This window comes from Chiloscyllium plagiosum, chromosome 31, assembly GCF_004010195.1.
Source record: "Chiloscyllium plagiosum isolate BGI_BamShark_2017 chromosome 31, ASM401019v2, whole genome shotgun sequence".
NCBI lineage: Eukaryota > Metazoa > Chordata > Chondrichthyes > Orectolobiformes > Hemiscylliidae > Chiloscyllium > Chiloscyllium plagiosum.
This window is the reverse complement of record NC_057740.1, coordinates 38,783,951-38,791,499: the sequence shown is the minus strand read 5'-3', so window position 1 is coordinate 38,791,499 and position 7,549 is coordinate 38,783,951. Positions and strand designations below refer to the sequence as shown.

The 7,549-nt window shown below is 45.3% G+C and overlaps 1 protein-coding gene across 1 annotated transcript in view; it reads left to right on the top strand.

Moving 5' to 3' along the window:
- The first annotated feature begins 2,054 nt into the window (after nt 1–2,054).
- LOC122565442 (tyrosine-protein kinase JAK2-like) overlaps nt 2,055–7,549 on the top strand; it is a 116,112-nt gene continuing 110,617 nt past the window's right edge. The window contains exon 1 of the mRNA XM_043721426.1: nt 2,055–2,177. The gene's annotated coding sequence lies outside the window, so the exon portion shown is untranslated. The remainder of the gene's footprint in view (nt 2,178–7,549) is intronic.

Here is a 7,549-nt window from a genome sequence, read left to right as displayed (position 1 = left end):
TGATCAATTTGGAACAGCAGTCCCCCAGAGCATTAAGAGTTAGGAAGACAAATGCAATGTTAGCATTCATTTTGAGAGGGCTAGAATACAAGAGCAGAGATGTACTACTGGGGCTGTATGAAGCTCTGATCAGACCACATCTGAAATATTGTGAGAAGTTTTGGGACTTGTATCTAAGGAAAGATGTAGTGGTGTTAGAGGGGGGTCCAGAGGGGGTTCACATGAATGATCCTGGGGAAGAACGGTTTGTCATCTGAGGAGTAGTTGAGGATTCTGGGTCTGTACTCAATGGAGTTTAGAAGGATGAGGCGAGAGCTCATTGAAACCTCCAGATTACTGAGAGACCTGGATAGAGTGGATGTGGTGACAATGATTCCACTCGTGGGAGAGACTAGGTCCAAAGGGCACAGTCTCAGAGTGAAGGGACAACCTTATAAAACTGAGATGAGGAGGAATTTTGCAGCCAGTGGGGGTGAGTCTGTGGAACTCATTGTCATAGAGGGCTTTGGAAGCCAAATCATTGAGTGTATTTAAGACAGAGATAGGTTTTTGATTAGTAAGGAGATCAAGGGTTACAGAGAGAAGACAGGAGAATGGGATTGAGAAACATATCAGCTTTGATTGAATGGTGGAGCAGACTCAATGAACCGAATTCTACTTCTATATCATGGCCTTAACCTGAGACACTAATGTAGACACACTGCCATTGCACCACGGTCTCCCCCATAACCCAGGAGAAACCAAAGGGAAACAATTCAAATGATCAAAATCTCAAAGGAGGAGCTGCATAGGCAGACCTAACACTGAGGTATCAACCTAATGGATGTCCAACACAGGACTACGTGTGAGACCGGGTCACTGGCAAGGAAAAGCAGCACACAATAGACAGAGCTGAGAGATTCCACAACCAACAGATCAGATCTGCAGCCCTGCCACATCCAGCTATGAATGGTGGTGGACAATTAACCGATTCACTGGAGGAGGAGGCTCCACAAATATCCTCATTCTCAACGATGGGAGAGCCCAACACACCAGTGCAGAGCTCTGAATCTGTCATCAGCCAGAAATGCAGAGTTGATGATCCACTTATACCCTCGCTGAAGCATCCACTATCACAGAGACCAACCTTCAACCAATTTGGTTCAGTCCATATGATGTCAAGAAGTGACTGAACACACCAAATATTGCAAGGGCTATGGGCTCTGCAAATGTTCCAGCTTAGTGCTTCATGGCCATTCCCTGGCCAAGCTGTTCCGGCTTAATTACAGCAATGGCCTCCACCCAGCAATGGAGGAAATAGCCCAGCTCTGAGCGGTTCATAAAAGGCAGGACATTCTAGACCCTGGGCTGTTACTGCCCCATCCGTCTACCCTCAATTCTCACCATGGTGTTGGGAGGGAGAGTTGATAGCACTAACAGGTGGCATTTGCTCAGCAATAATCAGCTCAGTTTGGCTTCCAATTAAACCCGTTGGACTATAACCTGGTGTGTTGTAATCTTTAACTTTGTCCACCCCGGTCCAACACTGACATCTCCAAATCATTTCTTCTTTTTGAACTCATTATAGCTTTGGTCCAAACATGAACTCCAGAGGTGAGGTGAGAATGACTGCCCCTGACATCAAGACAACAGGAGTCCTGATGAGGTGTCCTGACTGAAACGTCGACTCTCCCACTCCTCTGATGCTGCTTGACCGACTGTGACTTTTCCAGCTCCACATTTTGTTGACTCCATCAAGACAACATTTGACCAAGTGTGGCCTCAAGGAACCTGAACAAAACTAAAATCAATGGAAATTGAAAGGAACTATCCAATGAACAAGAAACAAAGAACTGTGGATCATGAAAATCTCAAACAAAATCAGAAATTACTGAACTCATTTACTCATGGCAGAACACTTTACAGTGTGAATGACCTCTGGAGTGCATAGCTAACATTATGTAGACTTGCACTGTTATGTAGGTTAAGGAGGGGAAGTTTAAGCCTGGTTAGAAGCAGGAAGCTGCTCAGCAATTGATGTCTCATTCATCCTGAACAGGAAGTCTAAGGCACATACAGTAATTGCGGCTGCTTAGTGCAGAACAGTCAGATACGGCATGGAGAAACTTCTATCCACTAGCTATTCTCGTCCTGAAATGTGGAAACCTCGCACAGTGTAGGAGAAAGAACGTTTCAGGGTAAAGAAACTTTATTGACTGGTTTTACAATATTAATGTTTTGTAGATTGATGTAGAGTTTGTTCGCATATTTATTTGTCAGACCGGCCTACGGACACTCATATACATACAAATAGACTTTAGTGCACAATCATTAGTGCATATGCAAACATACATGCTTTGACACAAACAAGTACGCACACACACAAAGACTCACTCACACTCAGACACAAACACTCACACATGCACTCAAAAATACACACACACAACACCAAACACAAATACTCACAAAATCAAATACATACACACGCAGTGAAATGCACACAGGCACTCAGATACAAAACTCACACATAGCTACATTAAAACACACATGCGCGCACACACACACACACATTCACACTCATTCACACATATACTTTCCAATATGGGTTCATTGAACCAGAACAGGTAAATTTTGTTGCCTGTATTCCAGGATTCTTTGACCTGGTGTAGATGTTTCCTGACACAAACTGCAGCCAGTAATGTGTTTTGAAGTGCAGTTACTGTTGTAAAGTGGAAAACACAATGGTGAACTGTTATCCATTCAGTTCCCACAAACAGCAATGTGAGCGCGAGCAGATAAGCAGCTCCTATTGATGTTAAGTGAGGAATTAATTATGACCGGGACATTAGGGAGAATGCTGTTTTTTTTCCCCAGTTGTGATGTAGGATTGTTTACATCTAGCTGAGTGGACAGGCAGGGCCTCAGCCTAATGTCCCATCCAGATGGTAGTGCCTCTGACAGTGTGGTACTGCAGTAAGCATGTGAGCCCCGATTCTGTGTTCGTGTCTCTAGAATGAGGGTGAACCTTGACCTTCTGACCCAGATTTGGCAATGAGTCGTAGCTGACATTTTTCAGCCTGACCTTCCACGTGACTGTTGTGCTCTTACAGGTAGCACTGGAGACTGGAGCAGGCAGGAACCCCCATTCAAACAGTGACCTGGGTGTAACTGGGCAGGCTGGATCAGATGCCCCTGTGGGATCTGCCTGATTCACATTCCCCTGAATGCAGCAGATTGAAGATCAGGTGGGTTCTGAAAGGGAGAAGTGATGGACTTGCTCCTTTAGATCACTAACCAACCAATCAGTGAAGCTGGAAGTCTAACCACCCTTCCCTTCCGTTTCCCCACTGTTTTGTTCAATCACTCAGTTACAGCAGGGATCTCAATGGACAGCACAGTTTACCCAGTCATTCTCACATTGCGTTTCCTTTTGCAGCTTGCTGTGTACTAATTGACTGCGGTCTTCTCCATATTAGACCATCCTATGAAAGTAGTTCAATAGCTGGAAAGCACTTTCGGACATCCTGTGGTCATGAAAGATGATCTACAAATTCAAGTCCTTCCTGTCTACTTCCCTGTTAATCAATGTTGTAAATGACTGGGCTTGAATTCAGACCAAGAATTTGTGTTAATTAACCATCCAATCCAAAAGTAACCCGGAAAGCTGATAGAAGGTTATGGTCTGCACCTACACATACACAAAATGGGTGAAGGAAAAAGAAAGAAAAACAAAGAGAAAAATGTATAGCAGGTTATGGTTTATTGTGAGGGGATGAATGGCCTATTCTTGTTCCTGCATTTCACTGGAGAGATCACCTCACTTCAACCTTGAGTTCTGTTTAACTTGCTCATAGACAGCAATGTCAACCAGACCACGTAGACTCTGAGGTGAATAGATTTGGGAAATTGGACAGTGAGTGCATTTGTTTTGGTGAGTCCTGCTATAAGCCTTGCCCCTCTCATCGGCTGACACATTGGCACTGAGGGGATTTTACCCAAACTCGATGCTGCTGCTATCCCTGACTCTATCCCAATCCTGGGCCATTTACCCAGAGGGCAAAGACACGGTGGGAATGTCTGTGGGCAGTGGGAAACGAGTTGATCCCGTTAAAGTCCGTTAAAACCTACTGCCGTAGGACAACGGGATCATTGCAGTTGTCCTCCAGACTCCCAGAGGTGTTAAGGTGGAATGTAAGAGACGGTGAGGACTGTAGATGCTGGAAACTAGAGTCAATAGATGTGAAGCTGGAAAAGCATAGTTGGTCAGACAGCATCCGAGGAGCAGGAGAGTAAATGTTTCAGCCCAAATGGTTGTCTTTCCTGCTCCTCAGATGCTGTCTGATCTGCTGTGCTGTTTCAGCTTCACATCTATTGATTCTGGAGTTAAGTGGGAGTTTATTGATGTTAGAAGTGACAGTAGGTGGGTGCAATACCTTCAGTTTATGAACCCACTCTCATTCCTTCCCTTTCTTTTACCTGTCATCATATTCCTCTCTCCCCTCCCCCATCCCAGTGGGACCCCAGCCACTGCCCATTTCATTTCCCCCAACCACTCCCTTTCCGATATGACCATCTTTGGCCTCCTCTGTTGCCAAAACAAACCACAGCTCCTATTGGAGGAACAACACCTTATCTTCCACCTAGGCACCCTACAGCCAGAAGGACTCAACTTTGAGTTCTGCTCACTGTGTTCTTCCAGCCTCCTGCCTGTCTACCCTGGATTCCAGTATCTGCAGTTTTTTTTGTCTCTTTCTGATCACTTAATCTGAACTATCATCGTCCCTTCTCCTCAGCACCCTACACTCCATACTAAACCTCTCCAACTTTCCCATAAATGCTGCCTCCTCTGCATCACAGAAGCTCTGATAAACACAGAACAAAGAATAATACAGCGCAGAACAGGCCCTTCAGCCCTTGATGTTGCGCCGACCTGTGAACTATTCTCAACTTATCCCCCTACATTATCCCATCATCATCCATGTACTTATCCAAGGATTGTTTAAATCTCCCTAATGTGGCTGATTTAATTACATTGGCAGGCAGGGCATTCCACGCCCTTACCACTGTCTGCGTAAAGAACCTGCCTCTGACATCTGTCTTAAATCTATCACCCCTCAATGTGTAGCTATGCCCCCTCGTATAAGCTGACATCATCATCCTAGGAAAAAAACTTTCACTGTCTACCCTATCTAATCCTCTGGTCATCTTGTATCTCTCCATCAAATCACCTCTTAGCCTTCTTCTCGCCAATGAGAATAGACCCAAGTCTCACAGTCTTTCCTCATAAGACCTTCACTCCAGACCAAGCAACATCCTAGTAAATCTCCTCTGCACCTTTTCCAATGCTTCCACATCCTTCCTGTAATGGGGCGACCAGAACTGTACACAATATTCCAAGTGTGGCTGCACGAGCATTTTGTAGAGTTGCAGCATGACATTACAGCTCCAGAACTGAATCCTTCTACCAATAAAACCTAGCATGCCTTCATAACAGCACTATCAACTTGGGTGGCAACTTTCAGGGATCTATATACATGGACTCCAAGATCCCTCTGCACATTCACAATACCAAGAATCTTTCCATTGACCCACTATTCTGCAATCCTGTTATTCTTCCCAAAGTGAATCACCTCACATTTAGCTGCATTGAACTCCCTCAGCCCAATTCTGCAGTATAGCTAAGTCCCCCTGCAACCTGTAACATTCTTCCAGACTGTCCACCACTCCAACGACTTTAGTGTCATCTGAAAACTTTAGTGTCATCCACCTATGTCTGCATCTAAGACATTTATAAAAATGACAAACAGCAGTGGTCCCAAAACAGATTCTTGTGGCACAGCACTAGTAACCAGACACCAGGCTGAATATTTTCCATCAACCACCACTCGCTGCCTTCTTTCAGGAAGCCAGTTTCTATTCCAAACTGTGAAACACCCTCAATCCCATGTCTCTGTATTTTTTCCAACAGCCTACCATGTGGAACTTTATCAAAGGCTTTACTGAAGTCCATGTATACGACATCAACTGCCCTACCCATGTCCACATTCTTGGTCACCTTCTCAAAAAATTCAATGAGGTTTGTGAGACATGACCTGCCCTTGACGAAACCATGTTGACTATCTCCAAACAAATTGTTGCTTGCTAGATGTTTAAAAATCCTATCTCTTCTAATCCTTTCCAAAACCTTTCCTACAACAGACATAAGGCCTGTTGTAAAGAGCCATCTAGACTCGAAATGTTAGCTTGTTCTCTCTTTTTCGGACGTTGCCTGATCTGCTGTGCTTTTCCAACTGGACATCTATGACCTAAGGTGGAATATAGTTGCCAGGCTTTGCAGACAGCAGACCAAGGCCCAATGCGGCCTGTGAGTGTGGAGGCCACCCAGCCTACACAGCTTTGGGTGCAAAGGACATTGTCACTTTAAAGTTTAGAAAGTTACGTTCATTTACCTGTCAAGGGAACCTGGTGCTCCATGGGAGACACAGGGTCCAGCCTGGAGACCTGCTAGTGCCCTTGAATTTGCCCTCCAGCCACTCATTGACCGATTCAGTGGAAATGACAAAGAGAGGGAGAAAAAAACTCACAAAGAACAGCGGATCCTGGGAATCAGAAATAACAAGGTTCTGAAGAAGGGCCACTGGATCCCGAAACGTTACCACTGCTTTCCCTCCACAGATGGTGCCAGACCTGCTGAGATTTTCCAGCAATCTCTGTTGTTGTGTCAGTGGACATCACAGCTGGGTGTCTGTCCCCAGCACAATGTGACCATCTGGCCTCAATGGGTCAAAGCTGAACAGGAGGAGAGAACCCTGCCCTCTGAGTCATTAACCGTGTGTAAAATAGTTCTCTCAAAAAAGTGCATGACGCTTCTAGGGATGGCAGATGCTGAAAAGAGGTTGCACCTTGTGGGAGAGACTAGAAGGAGGGGACACTGTTTAAGACTAAGGGTTATCCCATTTAGGATGGAGATGAGGAGGATTGATGGTCTCTCAGAGTATCATAAGTCTTTGGAACTCTCCTCCCCAGAAATTGGTGGGGATGGGTCATTGACAGAGGCAAATAGATTCTTCACCAACTGGGAGTCAAAGGTTATTGGAACCAGGCGGGAAAGTCAGATCAACCATCACCTGACTGAATAGCGGTGTAGGCCACAACGTTGAATGGCCTATTCATGATGAAATTTGTTTGTTTGCATTTTTTGTTATTACTTGTGTTCAGGTTTAATGTTAACTAAAGTAACTAACCATTAACTCCTCATCCTCTTTCTGGTTAGTATGCCACAGGGTATGGGACTAAATCATGGAGGGTTGATGGATGATGGTGATGTTGGTGACATTGTTATGCACAGGAACAAGACCTGTGCTACTGGTGGTAGTGCTGGAGACAGAGGGGATGGTGGTGATGGAGACAGTGGGGACAGTGATGGTGAAGACAGTGGGGATGGGGGATGGTGATGCTGATGCCGAGGATGGTGATGGTGAGAACAGTGAGAATGATGTGAGTGGAAGCAGTGGGGATGGCGGGGGTGGTGATGGTGGGGAAGGTGATGGAGACGGTGGTGATGAGGATG